Below are 21,117 nucleotides of genomic sequence, written 5' to 3' on the forward strand. Positions count from 1 at the left end.
CTGTGTCACCCATAGAAAGCATAGTATGGTTTCTATGAATGGGGGAGCTGTGTGGCAAGGGGGGCATAGTCAGGCATTCTTCGGGGGAGCCTGTAATAGCATCTCAGTTCTTTTAACCTTCACCAGACCGGAAGATTACGGCAGTGGGGGGGGGGCAATCAGAGGAGGCAGGTTTCTACTGAACTATAAGACAGGAGCACAAGGGACACATCACAGTAAAGGTACATAATGTCAATTGTGTTTATATTGTTAGTTTTTTTTTTGGTACATTTAAGCTTTAACAACAAAAAAGGTCTTACTACACAAAACCTTGTGTTTGTTATTTATCATGTATAGCATAGGAGAAGTAATGTTGAAAAAATAAATTGTGGGTTTAACCAATGATTTCACTGTGTTTTAATATGCTGCAGTCCATGTAACTGTGTACATCTTTTAGCTATATACTTTGTGCTTAAAGGTGCCCCACTTTCGCTTTATTTACTAAAACAGCGACTGAAATATTCAGAACAGGGAAAAAAAATTACTAGTACATGCAACCAATAAATAATTGTATCACCTACAGAAGGTGGTAAAATGCATCTTGATCCTACAAGACATTGCAATGGATACATTCATTAATATGTACTGTAAAATGTCACTTGTATACATCATTATTATGGTAATAAGTCATAATGTTGAAACATTAAAAAAATTGCAGCATTTACATTTCAGTTTATACTTAGATTGTCGTTATATGGTGCGTAACCCTGTGAGATTGTGGCGACTTCTTACAGTAAGGTAAGGAAATGATTCCGGATGGCTGTACTTCCAAAAATCCTTTTATTGAAGCTTCATATGTCAAGTGGTTGACAGATGGAGCAGGGAACAAAAAGATAGACACGTTTCGCGCAAATGTTAGCGCTTAATGACCAGCATTAACATTTGTGCAAAACACATCTACCTTTTTGTCCCCTGCTCCATCTTGTCAACCACTTGTTATGAAGCTTCAATAAAATGATTTTTGGAAGTACAGCGTCCGGAATAATTTCCTTATGTTACACAGCATGTAAACTGGGCTAGCACCTGATTAGTGTGTGTGGGGATTAACCAGAGACTCACTCACCTGGAGCTGCTTTTCTTGTTTCTTACAGTAAGGATTCATGTTAATAATCATGTTTTGATTGCTGCCTTATATGCAAAATGTATCAATCCTAATTCTATGGTGATTCTCTACTGTACATTGCAAGACATGTATGTTTGATGTATGCCCTTTTTGTTATGCTTAGAAACCTGCCTCAACAAAGACTCACACTAAATTAAGTCTACTTTCAAAATGGAAAGACAGACATTATATTACCCCTACTACGGCTATATGTTTAGGCTGGGGGGTGATTGATGAAGTGGGTGTCAGTCAGCAAGCATATACATTGAAGACCTACATGTTCTTTCTAAGCATTTACGCATAGAAGACACACACAGACACTCATTCTGTATGAAAACTCTACCAAGGATTTAGCTGACAAATGGCTTGATATCTTCCTTTTCATGTTGTATTCTATACACAATAGTCAGCACCAGCAGTTGATTAATTGGGTTGCAGGCTGATTTTTCAATTCATGGGAATCTCTCTGAGTTTATTGGGGTCATACATAAAAGCAGGTGTACATGGGTATTTGTGTCTTGCATCTGACATCATGGAAGATAATATTTTAACTTCCAGGTACAGGGAAGGCAGGTGTGTTGTGCATGATAATTTGATTATCTTAAAAGTGAAGCATGGCCAAAGCTCTTTTGGTCATGCTGTACTTATCTTCTGGTTTACTTATTTTTGCTCTTCTGTGACCCAGAATCAGCCGACAACAGGTTAAAGCTTGCTCTCGGCTGACGTCACAGAGCCGATCTGAAAGTGAAATGTCAAGATTGACCCAGACGCCTGATTGGCAGCTGGCCCGGCATCTCAGCAGGCTGCTGAGAACCTGAGCCAGCCACTCCCACTCACCTCCAGTGAGCAGAGAACAGTGACTGACAGTGCCCAGAGTGAATGGAGAACTGAGCGGTCAGTGGTCATGTGATCATTCAGTTCACAGTGTTGGGAGCCAGTGGGGGGACAGCTGCAGCATCAAAGCAATATCGTGAGTTTATATGTTTGTTTCATGTAGCCCAAACTTCTCTTTTACCACTCAACTCCCTACCTTATTCCTCAGCCTTGACTTCAGATACTGTTTTCCAAATCATTCTGAGGAGTAATGGAGCAAAATTTCCTCTATGAACCATCTTCATCAAGCCTTAATACAGGTCCCTTTGTGCACTCCGTTGTGATTTTATTAATACTGAATGCACAAGGCAATTTTCCCTGAAATGCATTGGCTGTATCTGATTCTTGTAACCATTAATCACTTGTTATATGCGAATGACGGCTACAGTGCAGTCGTTAAGTTCTGGGAGGGCATCTATTGATGTCCTCCTAGAACTGTACCCACCCCCCCCCCCCATGGCTTGCTGCGGTGTGCACCCTGCTCGCTCTGTGATCACTGTGTCCTTTAACCCCATGAAGTAAACAGAAAAGGAGAAGAGGATTGTCACATGACCTCGGATTCTGGGATTACAGATCAGGGTGAAGAGTCAATCACAGCAGCTCTTTATCACGTGATCAGCTGTGTCCAATCATAGCTGATTATGATGGAAGCACACTGTCAAAGCATGAGGATAGGAGAGAGCCGGTAAGTGCCAAGTGTGAAAGGGGACATATACACTGACAATCACGGCACTGATCATCAGTGTCCTGATTATCAGTGTAGCCCTAACAGTGACCATCAGTGCTGCCTATCAGTGCCAATAAATGCCCATTGGTGCTACCAAACAGTGGCCATCAGCGCTGTTAATCAGTGCCCCCTATTAGTGCCGCCTATCAGTGCCCATCATTGCCACATATCAGTGCAGCCTCTTCAGTGCCTCCTCATCAGTGCCCATCAGTGCAGCCTAGCAGTTCCCGTCAATGCCACCCCATCCATTCCTATAAGTGCTGGCTATTAGTGCACATCAGCGCTGCCTATTAGTGCCCATCAGTACTGCCTCATCAGTGCACATCAGTGAAGGAGAAAAATTACCTGTTTGCAAAATTTTATAACAGGATTTTATCGAAGAAAATGTTTTTTTTCAAAATATTTGGGACTTTTTTTCATTTGTTTAGCAAAAAATAAAAACCCCAGTATTGATTAAATACCACCAAAAGAAAACTCTACTTGTGCGAAAACAATGATGAAAATTTTTTTGGGTACAGTGTTGCATGTCCGCCCAATTGTCATTCAAAGTGCGACAGTAAAAAGCTGAAAATTGGCCTGGGCAGGAATGGGAGTAAAAGTGCCTAGTAGGCAAGTGGTAAATGCTTAAAAAAGTACTCAAAGTGACATGAAGTTTTGTACCAGGTGTTCCTCCATACACATTCAATACCCTGGGGTCCAGGTATTTTCCCTGCTTGTTATCTTCTTAGGCACCTCACCATCACTGGAGCCTATGACAAAAGGCCTGGGTGCTGGAAGTGTTGCCTCCACCAATAAAAGGTGTCCACATTGTGCAGGCAGTGATAGGGACACCCGAAAAGGACCCCATGAAGTAAACAGAAGATGAGAAAAGGATTGTCACCTGACCTTGGATTCTGGGAAATAAAATGGGCATTGGATTTTTTTTGCATACAAGCAGTTAGTTAGTGGGGAATGGGTCTACGAATATCCTGGAGTTGGGCTTTAACCCCCCTGGCAGTATTCCCGAGTCTGGCTCGGGGTGGAAGTTTTATACCAAAAGCGGTAACCCCGAGCCAGACTCGGGACCGCATCTCTGAATGCAGGAGGAGATTACTTACCTTCTCCCCTGGATCCAGCGATGTCCCCCCGCTGTACGAGCGGCTCGTACTCCGCTGGATCTATCATGGAGCCGATCTTTGTTCCCTGCGAGCGTTGTAAAATATACACATTACATACAGTATAATGTAATCTTACAGATTACATTGCTGTATGTAATTATTTCACATCCCCTTTGTCCCTAAAGTTCTGCATGCAGTTTTATAATATAAAAAAACTCTTTATGTCTGGAAACTGGAGATTGTCCATAGCAACCAAAACTGTCAATTTACATCAAAAATGATTTTAGACCAGCTAGAAAATAGCGATAATAAATTTGAATCACTCGCAGAATTGAGCGATATCGATTTGTGCGGAGATCTATCATCAAATATTGAAAAGTAATGACAGTGACAATTCTCCAACTGAGCAAATTTCTGTGTTTTTGATTTGATTACATTATTGAATAATTTTTATTATTGTTATATTATTATTTGGTATAATTATTGATAGTTATTTATTATATTATAATTTATGATTTAATTTTTCAAACTTTATCATACCCGGGATGTCTGCTAGACTCTGGTTTGGACAGATTTATGTGAGTTATTCCTAAGAATTACAGGACTACAATATAAAACGCCAAATTTTCATGCAAAATAATTGTACCGCTTTTAGCACCTAAAATCCGAAATAATCGTACCGCCAGGGAGGTTAAAGGAAACCTAAGCTTTGCAAAGCTAAAAGCCAAAATTGCTTTTCCAGAAAAAGCACTAATATACAGAGCTTTCAGAGCATCCTCAAGGCCCCCATACCCCCCAACCATCTGGAATCTGTGTCCAAACTGCCTATTTTAGTCCTGATAAACCCCACCACTGGTCTGCACCTACAAATACTCTTGTGCAAATGTTTCACCTGCAAACCTTATGAATGATTTGTTTTCAGCCTAACAGAAAGAAAACGCATCTCCTGTGAGGAAGGTGAAAAGCATTTTATGTGTGTAAAAATTGAGCTATATGAGGACGTTTTGCAGGAATAACACTGAATGAGAAAATGGAGCAGCATTGAGCTGCAGAAATCAGCCTTCCCAGAGCGCAGAGGTATAAATGATCTCTTGGATAGAGAGAAATCACTACGCAGCGGTGGAAGATGTTTTTTCAAATTTCCCTGCACATAAAATGTTTGAAGTAAGTACAGGTTCACGCCAATATTGAATCAAGTTTAGGATCACTTCCCCTTACATAATAAATCAGGCTCCATGTGTGAAAAACACAGACTATCAAATATTAGTCTTGACCTTTAAATGTTCCCTCAGAGTTTGCTCAGAGGGGTGAATTTAGTAAAGGCAAATAGACTGTTTGCTTTGCAAGTGAAATTTCCCAGAGCTTAGTGAATGAGGTGAAACTCTGCCAACTTCCATCATCCAATCATATGTAAGCAAAAATGCTGTTTTTTTATTTTTTACATTTCCTTGCACTTGATTGGGCAAAGCGAAATTTTACCACTTTTACTAAGTTCTGTGGAAGATTCTCTTATGGAGTGCAACTTTCCTTGTAAAGTGAGCCACCTATTTGGGTTTAGTAGACCAATCCCATTGAAGCCTAGACATGTGCATTTGACTAGTAATAATAATTAATAAATATAATTATTACTAGTGTCATACAACATTAGAATTCTACTATAGCTTGTAGGTGGAACATTCGACCGGAAATGTACGATTGCGGCGCCGTACAGTTTAGCTGCTCAGTCAAATCTTCTTAGAACATTCAATAGACACGATAAGCCTTCAATGACAGATTCGACCTTAATTATTTCGGATTTTTGGACGAATGCATTTTTTAACAAAACAAAATAAAGTCGAATTTCTGGAGTAACTAAATAAATGTATTTTTCGTACGGTGTGCAATATTTATAACGTGTATTTATAACACATTTGCATAGCAATTTGCTCAAAGAAAGTACATGTGCATTCATTTGTGTGAATGGAGCAAAAAAAACAATGTTATTATACTTTTAATACTATGTTGGTCAACTGGTTTTCATTCATTTAAATGGGAAAATACTAAATTTGGCCACTAGATGATGCTAAGTATCAAATACATGTTCTATTATGCTCAGCCCCATCTAGTGTACAAATATGGTATATTTAATTTTAAATGAATGAAAAGCATTCAAACAGCACAGGACATGGCCTGATACCATTAGTTTCCTTTTTTTTTGCCCTACATGCACATACATGCACTTTCCCTGCGTGAATTGCTTTGCAAATTTATTACAAATATACCCCCATAGTAGTTCTGCAAATAGTAATATCCACTCTGTGTTTCAAACAGCCCCTTAGCCCTTGTACACACGGTCGGAGATTCCGACAACCAAATCCTTCGGATTTTGTCCGAAACTGTTGTATACACACGGTCGGACAAAGTTGTCGAAAAATCCGACGTGATGACATTATTTCGTTACGACGGGACTATGTTCACACTAGTAGCCAAAAGCTACTTGGTGTAGGAATTTGATCTGAGCATGCGTGGCACTTTGTCCGATCGGAATTCTCTACACATGATCGGAGTATGTCCGATCGGAGCATTTCGTCGGAAAATATTTCCGGCGAGTTGGAAAAGTTGGTCCGACGGATATTCCAATGGAAACAGTCCGATGCAGACCACACACAGTCGGAATATCCGACAAAACGCTCCAATCGGACACATTCCGACGGAATCTCCGACCATGTGTACAAGGGCTTAGTGTTGTTTCAACCTGAATTCACATTTTTATGGTAGATTCACTTGTCATCTGTTAATATTGTTTTTTTCTACACTATTATTTGTTAGAACCATAAAAAAATAATAGAACCATTAAAATATTAGGCGTATGACAAAGTTAATGAACAAAGTGTAACTGGTTGGATAGTGCTCTGGGGTTCTCTAATGGATCTTTCATACCATTTTTACATCATAAAAAGGCATTTAAACAAAAGTTCCCATTCATAAATGGGCAGTTCAAATCTGTTAGCTGTAATTTACTGCATTAAAAAATAGGGCATTTAACATTTATATTTCTGTGTAAAATAAGTCCATTGAAATACCGTAAATAGTAAACACTACTTAAAACAACTTAAGGCCAAAAATGCAATATATTACAGTTACCAATCATTAGATGTGGTGGCTGAATATTTTTTTTTCTTTGAGGCTTTTTTCCTTTATTTTCACCTGCTGTTCCTGCCAATTAGGCTGGCCATACGTTATACAATTTTCTTATTCAATTTTCTTTAGATTTAACTTCAAATGTGTAGTGCAAGGACCTGCCTGATTACATACAATTTGGAAGTGTTTAGATTTGACCTCATATTATATGATTTTGATAAATATAAAGGAAAATTTATACAAGAAATGTGTATACCTAACACATTCCCTGTCCTAGGGTGACAAAGCTCACTTATCGCATCTGTGGAGGAGAAATGTTGTCACTTAAGGGTATTTGCTCCTGGTTTGAACTACAAAACACCTCCCCGCTTTCCTCATCTCCAAAACATAGTGGTAAGTAGGGATGAGCTCTGGCGTGTTCGCACAGCCCACATGCAGAGCCCGCCAGGAAGTCAGCATTGCGCTAATCACAGGCAGTGAGACATTTTCCGATCTCTGCAGCCGTGCATCGGGACAATGTGCCACTGCCTGTGATTAGCGTAGCGCAGTGCCAACTTCCTGGCAGTCTCTGCACATGGGCTTTGCGAACACACCGGAGCTCATCCCTAGTGGTAAGGTGTTTACCAGGGCAGGGCTGATACGATTCCTTTAGGATTTCAGTGCAGCAAAGGCATTGTGTTGGCAGCTCAGCAGGAGTTACAATCTCAGAGGATCTCTAGCAGCATTGAGAGGTATTATTTTGCCTGTAAAGGCTCCCCACTTTTAATGGTATAATTAGGAGGCCAAAGGAAAGCAAATAAAAAGGTTAATTGCTAAGGTTTACAGAAACAGCGTAATTGCATGCAGTAGTAGGTGTCATAAAACACACAGTAGTGTATTTTTTATAGGTATTAAAGGGCCCAGAAACATTATAACTGGCAAGCTTATAGTATAAAGAACAACTTAGCAGGTGTCCCTCGAAAAAATGTAAAGCTGGACTCCACTTATACTTAAAGTGTCACTAAACCCACATCATAAAATCATCTGTATTCTGCAAAAAAACGTGGTTGGTCCTGCTGCTCTCTATCTCCACCTACTGTCCATGTCCACAATTCAGGTAGGGATTTTTCAGTTGTGGGAGCAACTCTGCACATGCTCAGTTTTCAGTGAGTTTCTATGCTGAGCATTCCCTTCCTTTCACATCTGACCATCCTATGTGACTATAGAGTCACACATGTGGGCGTATACACAGTGATAAATGACATCCCACTCCTTCCCTCCTCCTCTATGCCTACTAACAAGCTAAACACAATAGGGGCAGGATATTACATATAGATTGGATATTTCCCCTCCCTGTAATTCTAATGTTGCATACACATGGTCGGACAAAGTTGTCGGAAAATCCGATCGTTCAGAACGTGATGGCATAATTTCGTTACAATGGGACTATGTTCAGGCTAGTAGCCAATAGCTTTGGTCTAGGAATTTGATCTGAGCATGCGTGGCACTTTGTCCGATCGGAATTCTCTACACACATTCGGACAAAGTCCGATCGGATCATGTTGTCGGAAAATTTTATAGCCCAGCTGGAAAACTTGGTCCGTCGGATACTCCGACGGAAACAGTGCGATGGAGCCCACACGCGGTCGGATTATCCGACAACACGGTCCGATCGGACATTGTCCATCGGAATAGCCAACCGTGTGTACAAGGGCTAAGACACAGGCTGGTGTGGACATAACACAGCCTGTAACTGGCGAAAATACACCCACACTATGTTATTTCCACAAAATAATAAAGATTTCATTTCAATTATATAATGGTATGACAATTTAAAACAGTTTATTGATATTATTTATTTTTACTCTGCATTCCAAAGGCTGTTTTTATTTTGAACAGCAGAGGACTAGAAGCTTCTCCTGCTTATGTCTCCCTGCAGACAGGCTGAGAAAGAGCTGTATCGTGTGACAGTTGTATCTTGATTAGGAAAAAGGGACTTGGATTTTTTTTTAATTATTATTAATATTGTTACAGTGCCATCATCCACATACAGAAATAGAAGGGGCAATGGAAATGAAAGGGGTTGTAAAGGCAGAAGGTTTTTTTTATCTTAATGCATCTATGCATTAAGATAAAAACCTTCTGTGTGCAGTAGCCACCCTCAATCACCCCCTAATACTTACCTGCGCCCTATGTCTCTCTATTGATGTCTATGAGTGCCTTGGCCATCCGAGATGCTCCTCCTGATTGGCTGAGACACAGCAGCGGCTCCATTGGCTCCCGCTGCTGTCAATCAAAGTCAGTCAGCCAATTAGGAGAGAGAGGGGTTGGGGCTGGGGTTCCATGTCTGAATGGACACAGGGAGCTGTGACTCGGCTCGGGTGCCTCCATAGCAAGCTGCTTACTATGGGGGGCACTCGACAGGAGGGAGGGGCCAGGAGCACAGAGAGAGACCTGAGAAGAGGAGGATCTGGGCTCCTCTGTGCAAATCCATTGCAACAGAGCAGGTAAGTATAACATGTTTGTTACTTTTATAGGGAAAAAAACTAGACTTTACAATCACTTTAAACAGTGCGTTTAGTATCATTTTAATAATTCACCTAGCACTGCAAAGGTTAAGCCTGCATTCACACCTGAGCAAAGTGTATGCATAGTGTATTCCAGGTGATTTTGAACCATTTCATTCAGACTTTTTTTAGGCATTTTACAAGTGTTTTGTTAAAGCTGAGGTTGTTCCCTGGGCTGGGCCAGGGAAAAGGGCAGTTCTTTAGGCAGAGAAGCGTCCATCAGGTGTGTGCGCATGCACAAATACATGCAAAAATGTACCATGCATTTACAATTGCCCCCACTGAAATCTATGGGACAAAAACGCCTAAATATGTAGAAAAAAATGTATGCACTTTTTAGAGCGTAGGGCAAAGAGTGTAGGATGACTGAGCATATAAGTGTTAACATGGACAATGAGAAAGACTGGGAATTCTGCATTTCTCCACGTTTACAGTAGTCAGGCGTGGGAAAATAGGAAGAAAAAAAGAAAAACACTCCAGTTCGAAAGTGGGCTAAAAATTAAATTATTTACCCCTGAGCCCTTGTACACACGGTCGGACATTCTGACAACCAAATCCGTTGGATTTTGTTCCGACGGATTTTGTCCGAAACTGTTGCATACACACGGTCAGACAAAGTTGTCGGAAAATCCGATTGTACATAACGTGATGACGTTATTTCGTTACGACGGGACTACGTTCAGGCTAGTAGCCAATAGCTTTGGTCTAGGAATTTGATCTGAGCATGCGTGGCACTTTGTCCGTCGGAGTAGGCTACACATGATCGGAGTATGTCCGATTGGAGCATTTTGTCGGAAAATGTTACCGGCAAGTTGGAAAAGTTGGTCCGTCGGATATTCTGATGGAAACAGTCTGATGGAGACCACACAAAGTCAGAATATCCGACAAAACGGTCCAATAGGACACATTCCGTCGGAATCTCCGACCGTGTGTACAAGGGCTGACATTTTCTAGCTGATAGCCAGCAATCTTCCCTGCTCTCTGATGCTCCCAGAATTTGGGTGGACCCTTAGGCTGGGTTCAAACTAGTGCAAATTAAATGTGGGGTTCCGCATCCAATTCGCATGACAGGAGATTGTGACCGACTCTCTATGGAGCCGGTTCACATATCTTTGTTGCGGCTGCAGAGCGGCTTGAACAGGAGTCCTGTGTGTCTTTGGCTCCATTTCAGGTCCGAATTCAGGCAAAAATTCGACCCTGATTCGTACCTGAATTGGAAAACAGGGACAAATCAGACCCCTTGCTGCGAGCCGCATGTGGCTTAGATGTAAACCCAGCCTTAGCATTCTCATGTACCATTAGACCTTACTGTGCTGGTGGGAGGCACTGCAAGGTAGCTGGATCTCAGCTTTAAAAATTTTGCAACAAGTTGAAAATGTCTGCTTTTCATAAAATTCACAAAGATATTGGAAAAAGAGTGGTGTTTGAGTTTCATACAGTTCACAAAGTAAGTACATTACCATCTCTGCGTTTTTCAGGTTATACGGCAGTGCAGTGCATTCTAAATGCATTTCCATTCTTCCCTGTGGAAGAAGTGCTTTCCTGGAAACCAGACTAAAAATATAGGAATTGAACATTGTTATGCTCCACAATAAAATACATTTATTTTCATATAGCCAAGTAATACCAGGTTCACTTTGAAAAACCCATTCATGTACATAGAAGTTTCAAAATATAGGAATTGTCCCCTGATATGATTACATGAGCAATCTGAATACAGCTTACTAAGTTAAGGGGAAAAAAAAGTACGCTTTTAAAAATAAACCCCACAGAGCTCCTCGAAGGACACTGGAGGTCGTTTCACACTGACAATGCACAGCTACATTCAGAAACATACTATTGTTCATTTCTGACAAAGAAATCATTTCTACCATGAAACTGGAACATAAGTATGTAGGATGTAATCATTTGGTCATACAAAAAACTCACATCTAATTTTCTTTGCGATCCTAATGTCTACATAAGACATTAATTGTTTTAGTGCATACAAATGAATGTAAAAAGATAAAAAATTATTTTTTTACAGCTTACTAATTCTAATATATGATGGCTGCATTGGTTTTCTTTTTTAGGCTTTTTTTCCTTTATTTTTACTTGGTGATCTGGCCAGTAATGCTGCGTACACACGACCGTTTTTTCCGTCAGAATAAACTCTGGCGGTTTTTCCGACCGAGTTCCACTGAAACAGACTTGCCTACACACAATCACATCAAAGTCTGATAGTTTAGAACACGGTGACGCACAACACATACGACGGGACTAGAAAAAGGAAGTTCAATAGCCAGTAGTCAATAGCTGCCCTTGCGTCGTTTTTGGTCTGTCGGAACAGCATACAGACTAATAGTTTTCCCGATAGGAATTGATTCAGTCGGAAAGATTTAAAACATGTTTTATTTCTAGGTCCGTCAGAATTTTCGGAAAAACCCACACACGATTGGAATATCTGATGAAATTATTCCAGTTTTTCTGCCGGAAAGTCCGACCATGTGTACACGGCATGAGTCTTTTATTTTTCAAATTCCTTTAGTAGACAAAGCTATGCAGCAAAAGTAGCAAGTTGAGGGATAAGACAAACCATTTAAAACTGACAGGGGTGCTTACTATGGTCAGCTTTTATTCATTTATTTAGAACCTTTATCCCAAAAGGAAAAAAAATATGTTGCTGTAACTGCTTAAAATATGAAGATTGGCTTACATTTGTTAGTCAAGTCCATCCACATCTGCTAGTGCATCTATTACTATGCTCTCCCCAGATTCACAATTCTGCTGGCCAAAGATGTCTCCATTGCTCCTCCATTCAGAGTTGAAACAACATACCCTATATTACCAAAAGTATTGGGACGCCTGCCTTTACATGCACGTGAACACTCTAATTCATCCCAAAGGTGTTCTATCGTGTTGAGGTCGGAACTCTGTGCAGGCCAATCAAGTTCCTCCACCCCATATTCACTCATCCATGTCCTTATGGACCTGTGCATTGGTCCAAATCATTTGGTGGAGGGTGATTTAGGTGTGAGGTTGTTTTTCAGGGGTTAGGCTTTAGTTCCAGTGAAGTCTTAAGGTGTCACCATACTAAGACATTTTGGACAATTTCATGCTCCCAACTTTGTGGGAACAGTTTGGGGATGGCCCCTTCCTGTTCTAACATGACTGCTCACAAAGCAAGGTCCATAAAGACACGGATGAGCGAGTTTGGGTGGAGGAACATGACTAGCCTGTGCAATGTCCTAAGCTCAACCCAATAGAACACCATTGGGTTGAATTAGAGTGAGGACTGCGAGCCAGGCCTTCTCATCCATATCAGTGCCTGACCGCACAAATGTGCTTCTGGAAGAATTGTCAAACATTCCCATAGACACACTCCTAAACCTTGTGGGTAGCCTTCCCAGAAGAGTGAGAGCTGTTATAGCTGCAACGGGTGGGCCAAATCAATATTGAACCCTACAGGCTAAGACTAGGGTGCCATTAAAGTTCATGTGCACGTAAAGGCAGGTGTCCCAATGCTTTTAGTAATACAGTGTATAACAAGAAATCAATTACTGTCAGGAAATCCCAAATAAAAATAGGGGGGGAGGCTTAAAAAAATCAAAGCAGCCACTACATCTAGGGCAGGGGTGGATCGGGGGGGGGGGGCAATGGGGCAATTGCTCCCCCCGAGAAAATAATGAGCAGGTGACTGAGCAGGCCGGTGGGTGAGTGAGCAGACAGGCAATCATGCCAGCAGGCGGTTGGGCTGGCGTGTGACTGAGCAAGCAGCCAGGTGTTGTCAGGAAGCCCTTACTCATCTGAATATGTGACTGAAGGGATGTTGCGTCGCAGCCATCTTGGTACTCCCGCACTCGTCCACAGTAAGCCTAGTGTTACAAGTCGGCAAGCGGACATCTTTATACACCCACTGGAGTCTTGCTTTTCACAGGTATTTTTAAAAGTAAACTCAACTTATATTTCACTAAATAAGCTGAGTTGACTGTTAAAAATAACTGTGAAAAGCAAGACTCCGGTGGGTCTATAAAGATGTCCGCTTGCCAACTTCTAATTCTAGGCTTACTGGAGACAAGTGGGGGTGTTCCAAGATGGCCTCAATGCAACATCACTTTGTGACAATCTGCATCTTGTGGCAGGCGACATTGGTAAGTGACAATCCACATCTAGCGGCAGGGGATGTGTCAAGTGACATGGCAAGTGAGAATCTGCATCTGGTGGCAGCCAACGGTAGCAAGTGACACGCTCAGGGCTCCAACTGATTCTACATTAAGGTGAGTTGAACTATTTAATTTCATATTACAATGTAATAATAGAAATAATGCGCTTCAATCATCCTGACACCATATCAACCATGGCGCTGTGATGATTGAAGTGCCAACAACAGCCATTGCCCGATAAATTGGCCGCAAAATTTTCTGGCAGTGCCCCTCCCGAGACTAGGTTCTGGATCTGCCCCTGATCTAAGGATTGGTAAGATGGCAAATATTACATTTTTGTTTTGAGGTTTAATACTGCTTTAAAGTGGTTGTAAACCCTTACAAACCACTTTGACCTACAGGTGAGCCTAGATTAAGGCTTACCTGTAGGTCCAAGAAATATCTTCTTAACCTATACGGTTTAGGAGATATTTACCTGAAGACAGCCACCGCTGTCTACGGCAATATGCCGCGAGTGTCGGCTCCCATGCGCGTGCGTGGGAGTGACGAATCACAGCCCCGGAGCAGCGAGACCCACTGAGACCCACCAAGAAGATGGACACTTGGAACTACAGGGGACAGCGGTGACTTCGCTGGCTCCTGTGTCAGGTAAGTGACACATAATGGACTACTATGCGATGCATAGTAGTCCATTATGCTTTACCTTTGCAGGGAATCAAAGAGGAAGTAAACCCATCAGGGTTTACTTCCTCTTTAAAGCTGCACTCCAGGCATACAGCTAAATACACAGTTGATTTACATGTATGAGAGTCATTCTGTCCAGCTAGCCCTGATATTTATATATACATGACAGACAGCAGAGCTAGGCTGGTGACCTGAATTTTTTTGGCTGCAGGTAAGTAGCACAGTCAGGTTGTCCCAGCCTGTGATTGGACAGTGAGGGATCAGAAGCAGAATACAGGCATACCCCACTTATAAGTACACAATGGGGTTTATTTACTAAAGCTGGAAAGTTCAAAATCAGGCTCACTTCTGCATAGAAACCAATGAGCTTCTAACCTCAGCTTGTTCAATTAAGCTTTGGTAATAAAACCTGGAAGCTCATTGGTTTCTATGCAGAAGTGAGCCTTCTTTTGCACTTTCCAGCTTTAGTAAATAAACCCCATTGTGTACTTAAATGTGGGATATGCCTGTATGCTCTCATAACTCTGCTTTCTCCTCTTTATCCTGCAGCGCCTAAACCTAATTTGTGTCAAGCACTGCTACACCTTGTCTCAGTCTGACTTCCAAAGTACTTAGGAATACAAAAGGCTGATAGCAATTCAAACTTAGGTGCATGCACTAGCTGCATCTAAAAATATAAAATACATAACTGCAATACTTAGTGTTTTCATCATATCTGCCTGGAATTCAGCTTCAGCTTTCTAAGTGATGGCGCTTCGGTATGTAATATTTTAATTAACTATCTTTCAGATATTTCCATTTAAATATAGCTTTCAGCTTTTAAGAGTAACTGTCAATGTCAACCAGACATGACGCATTGGACCTGAAACCTGCAATTTCTAAGGTTTCAAGGCTTCCTCCTTTAAGTCTTTGTCTGCCTTACCGAGAAACCTGTGCTTTATTTTGAAGAAGCACATCACTATTCCCCGATCAAAGTTTTCATCATGATAAAGCTGCATCTTAATCAGTATGCCACTGTGCCCAAATGTAATGACTCATCTTTGGCTCCTAGCAGAAGCAACACGGAGCATGAGTAACAGCACTGATGCCTCAATAGATTGGCACTGAGACATGTAGTTTTTATACCTACAGGAAGCAAGTTGGAACTTGGCCTGGGTCAGCAGCTACTGGAAATCATTATCATCTGAAAACAGCTTTTGCCTAGATGCGTGCTGCAACATCCCCACTGTACTGTCGGAAAGACCCCTCACAATGAGAATGCAAGTAGACCTGCAGAGTCAGTATATGTTTTGTAAAATATTGAATAGATCTTTCCTTAGCTGATTCCTCACCTTCTTATAAAAAAATAAAATAAAAAAAATCATAACATACCGAAAGCCAAACATTTTCAGAGCAACACCCTACTTGCTCAAATCAATTTTTAGTTATTACAGCGCCAGTAGTTTGCTGACCAGTCATTAAACAGAAAACCTTAAAAAAAAATAACGCATCACTCTCAATGTCTATATACCAGCGGGAATCACCACCTACAGGGGTTGGCTTACTAAAGGGAAACAGGTTGTTGACTTTGTAAGTGAATTTTCCCCAGGGCTTAGTGAACATGGTAACATTTTACTTTGCGAATAATACCCAATCAAATGAAAGGAACATTAAAAAAAAACAGTTGTGCTTGCACCTAATTGGAGGATGGACTTCAACAGAGCTTCACCTCGTTCACTAAGCTCTGGGGCAAATTTCCTTGCAAAGTGCAATTCTATTTGTCTTGAGTGAATTAACCCCATAATCTCCACCTCCCAGTCAGGTAAAAATTGATGTTTTAAAATGTCGATATCAGACTCACTTTTTTTTTAATGTCCTAGGTAAATAGTAGTTAAAATAAATTCAATGCAGGCATACCCCACTTTTAAGTACACAATGGGGTTTATTTACTAAAGCTGGAAAGTGCAAAATCAGGCTCACTTCTGTATAGAAACTAATGAGCTTCTAACGCCAGATTGCTCAATTAAACCTTGGTAATAAAATCTGGAAGCTCATTGGTTTCTATGTAGAAGTGAACCTGATTTTGCACTTTCCAGCTTTAGTAAATAAACCCCCTTTGTGTACTTAAAAGTGGGGTATGCCTGTAGTAGTTAAAATTGTACAGGCATACCCCACTTTTAAGTACGCAATGGGGTTTATTTACTAAAGCTGAAAAGTGTAAAATCAGGCTCACTTCTACATAGAAACCAATGAGCGTCTAACCCCAGCTTGTTTAATTAAGCTTTGGTAATAAAACCTGGAAGCTCATTGGTTTCTAGGTAGAATTGAGCCTGATTTTGCACTTTCCAGCTTTAGTAAATAAACCCCATTGCGTACTTAAAAGTGGGGTATGCCTGTAAATAGTTGCACTAGTATGGGATTTTTGTAGAAATATATATGAAGGGCGCAATGGGAACAATATATGAATTAAGTAGCAATAAAATCATATACTAGTTAGTAAAGTGCACAATAAAATGAACCATCCGAAATGTCCATAATAAACATATGTGATCAAATCTTCTTGTGTCTACTCCAACACCGTGAATAATAAAGTGGAAATGTTCTTCAATAAACTTGCTTAAAGTTCTTCACCCGAAGTGATAACAAAATGCGCTCACCAGATCGCCTTGGCCATAAAGTGACCACAAAGCACGACTATTAGTAAGGAATCCTTAATTCAATGCTATATCTCCTTCACGTATCCCATTCCAATCAAGCAATCATGTATGGAGAAATCTGAATCCCAATCCACTATGCAGGTAATGAATGTAGGTATCTTCACCTTATAACATCGCTCCACTGCATATATCAACTTGCATCAAGTACAGGCATACCCCACTTTTAAGTACACATTGGGGTTTATTTACTAAAGCTGAAAAGTGTAAAATCAGGCTCACTTCTGCATAGAAACCAATGAGCTTCTAACCCCAGCTTGTTCAATTAAGCTTTGGTAATAAAACCTGGAAGCTGATTGGTTTCTATGCATAAGGGAGCCTGATTTTGCTCTTTCCAGCTTTAGTAAATAAACCCCATTGTATACTTAAAAGTGGGGTATGCCTGTATGTCTGTGAAAAAGCTCCACAACAAAGAGCAAAGTGCAATTCTATTTGTCTTGAGCGAATTAACCCATTAATCTCCAACTCCCAATCAGGTAAAAATTGATGTTTTATAATGCTGATATCAGACACGCTTTTTTTATGTTCTAGGTAAATAGTAGTTAAAATGAAATCAATAATAAAAATTAAAATATTACTAATATTTTTTTATCCTATGCATGTGCCTATAAAGTCAATTTTTGCAATTTCTTAGTCTTTTCCATTAAAATCAATAGTAGTTAAAATAGTAAAAAGTTGCACTAGTATGAGATTTTTGTGCTTCACTTGAACTAACTGATAGTATACACCTAGAAAAGGGATAAGTAGCACACTTAGGTAGAGATTTACTAAAATTGGTGCGCACAGAAGCTGCTTCAGCTGTACGTAGTAACCAATCAGCTTCTAACTTCAGCTTGTTCAAATAAGCTTTGGCAATAAAAACTAGAAGCCGATTGGTTACTCTACACAGCTGCATCAGATTCTGTGTGCACCAGTTTTAGTAAATGCCCCCCTAAGTTACAGCACTGTTTCCTTGCCGCCCTGGCTCTCAAGTTTAAATCAATACAGTGATACTGAGGTTGATTTAATAAAGGCAAATAGGCTGTTCAATTTGCAAGTGAATATGGTGAAATTTCACTTTGCAAAGAACACCCAAAAAAAAAAAAAAAAACATTTTACTGTAAGAGCGGCAAGGATGTGGAATTCCCTTCCACAGGCGGTGGTCTCAGCGGGAGGAATCGATAGTTTCAAGAAACTATTAGATAAGCACCTGAACAACCGCAACATACAGGGATATACAAGGTAATACTGACATATAATCACACACATAGGTTGGACTTGATGGCCTTGATTATGTAACTATTTCTGCTTTCATATAGCTGGATAATGGAAAACAGCGGATCTTCTCCTCATTCACTAAGCTCTGGAAAAAATCCCCTTACAAAGCGCATTTTCCCCTGCAAAATGAACAGTCTACTTGCCATTAGTAAATCAGCCTCATTGTCTGCATGGAGTTTGTGTGTTCTCCTAATATATATATGTTGTTGTCCTTCCAGTAGCCCTTCCAGTCTTGGCTTTTCTGCCTCTGTATATTTGTAATGAGGACAATAGACTGCAAACTCCTCTTGGGACATGGACTGATATAAATTAAATGAATTCAGAAGTGTCAGGACTATTTAAATAGGTACAATTAAAAGAATAATAAATCTGAATGCAACAATTTTCCAACCTGCTGGAAAATGTCGACTATTTAAGAATGCAATAAAAAACCTCTACAAAAGTTGAACCATCCAGTCTTCAAATAGTGGAACTTGCAGGCACTTTGTGTGTTTGTTGAGAATTTTAATTAAATTATATTGACACCAGAGTTTTTTAATTAAATGGAACCCATCGCTGATGACATGAAACGCATGTATAAAATTATTATTACATTTTATTAGTGTCTGGGCATTTTGACAATTTATCGACCCAAGCTAATTAGTATATTCTATATGACCATGCATTTAGAAAATATATATCTCACTGGTTGGCACCGGAAAGCTGGTAGATCTTTTCTTTTTCATTTATTTTAATAGAATATTAACCATGGCTCATTTCACACCATTACCCTGTATTTACCTCAGCCGGTGAGCACGAGTCCTTTCAGCCATACTGCCCAGCACATGTACTCAGCACTCAGAGACCATCCAACTCTAGCACAGGATGTGAGCTGAGTTTAATCACCACAATTTGCACGCAAACAGCTCTGCATCATAGGATTTGTCAGGATTCAACAACTCAGGCATCACCTGCCTGGATAACATACTTGATAACATCACAAGGAGATGGCACGACCCATTCTGCTTTCCCTGACATGTACACAGTACCAAAGCTAAAATCACTGCAGCCCATTAACCCTTCATAGACGTGACGTAGCTGACCAAAAAATGATCTCTTTGCTGACGTTGACCAATTATGAGTTAAATCATCAACAGAGATCTTGACACTCATCTTAGATGTTTCAGTTGGGCATTGCTCTTAAGGGGGTGCAGCTCTAATAAACTGCCAATCGGTCTTCCAGACCGGTAGTCCATCAATGGACTATAATTTCATATAGAAAATCTGCTGATGCCTCCATATTCCTTTCTAAAATATCAGCATTACATTTAGGACAGTGGATCTTGCAAAACCCATGCTACCCCCAAAAGAAGCCCCTCATCCATCAATGTCTGCTGCATGACTTAGCTATGCCTTTGTTACGTGATATGTGAGATATTAGAGAAAAGACAAATGAAAATCAATTTCCACATCCTAAATTGTGGAGTGTGATGTACTTCTCAGGCTGGCTATAGGGTTCAGCCTTCATCATGCAGCTAATCAGCAGCTGGATGAAGACCAGCTTGGCCCCTCTAGCAATTTAGGGGGGAAAGCAAGAGCAAGTAATTGTAAAAAAATGCTTACAGTTTTTCCAGTCCATGATGAGAGGCTGCTGCTTGTGATACAGAATGTGAAGCCTGCTCCATAACCACACTGATGAACAGGTCCATACTTCAATAGGCTGCAGCTTGTGGAGAGGTAAATTATGAAATCTAAATTACTGGACCCTTCTAACAACCTAGCTGCTGCAAGCCAAAAAACACATTTCACTAATTAAGAAAAAAGAAGGAAAGCAAAGAAGTCTACATAGGCTCTGAGATGAGGAGTGTGTAGAATGCGTGCCTCCACTATGACAACAGGTTAGAGGAAATCATGCCTCATACAGCCTACAGGATGGACATCTCTGCCTGGAACACTTCAATAGCACCTTATTGTTTAACCCTCTGCTGGAGCACCAACACTTCTCCTAAAGCCATCATTTTCCTGGGAGAAGAATTAAATGCCCACAACAAACCACAAAGGAGGATTCCTTACCTGTCTGTGTTCTGCTTACTTAATTATTCCTGGGTTTTTTTTTTTTTTCTTTGGATCCTGGAAATGTAGGGGGCTGCTGGTCCAGGTCAGTGTCCTTTGCCCTTGATTGGAGGCAATGTGTGATGAGAGGGTTGCATTCAGTTCAGACAAGGCACCTGTCACAGGAAACGTCCCTGCCCATTACCTGGAGACACGCTTTGCCCTCTGTAGAATGGATGTGCCAAACTAGCGTCCCGATCAGTCATCAGATGGGTACCAAGGAGCATCGATACTCCGTATATCCAACGGCTGCGATGGCAAACTAGCAGTCCCGCTTGCTGTCAACTCCATTCCACAATGTCATGCTCCTGGGTGGGGGGGTTCCTGCAGCTGGTGGTCTTAGGAGGCAGGAGAAGGCATTGTCTATATGGGGAGTACGGAGATCGCTGGGCACAGGAGCGGGCAATTCACAGGACGAGGGGGGTGGACGGAGTGAGGATGGTACAAGTCGGGAGCTACCTACACCATGCCACAGCTCTCAGCTCATCCTACAGACACACACAGATAACGCCGACTTTACTATGTGTGTGCTGCACGGTGTGGATGGAGATCACTCAACTCTTTTATGGGGGAGGGAGGGAGGAGCAGGAGCTGACATTCACATATACAATCAGCTTCATCTGTCTACAACACATCGCAGCCTTCCTTCTCTGCCTTCACTACTGCAGCCCCATACCGGCTACAGGTTACTACAACCCCTTACTTCAGCAGCAACACCATCTACAAACTTGCACACACATTTCTGA

General features: G+C 41.0%; 1 protein-coding gene across 1 annotated transcript in view; it reads right to left on the bottom strand.

Moving 5' to 3' along the window:
- Positions 1 to 20,893, bottom strand: part of CALN1 (calneuron 1) — a 431,880-nt gene extending 410,987 nt beyond the window's left edge. Inside the window, exon 1 of the mRNA XM_077482321.1 lies at positions 20,333 to 20,893. The gene's annotated coding sequence lies outside the window, so the exon portion shown is untranslated. The remainder of the gene's footprint in view (positions 1 to 20,332) is intronic.
- Between the last annotated feature and the right edge of the window lie 224 nt (positions 20,894 to 21,117).

This window comes from Lithobates pipiens, unplaced genomic scaffold (genome assembly GCF_037356315.1).
Source record: "Lithobates pipiens isolate NorthernLeopardFrog02 unplaced genomic scaffold, aLitPip1_a1.2 Scaffold_16, whole genome shotgun sequence".
NCBI lineage: Eukaryota > Metazoa > Chordata > Amphibia > Anura > Ranidae > Lithobates > Lithobates pipiens.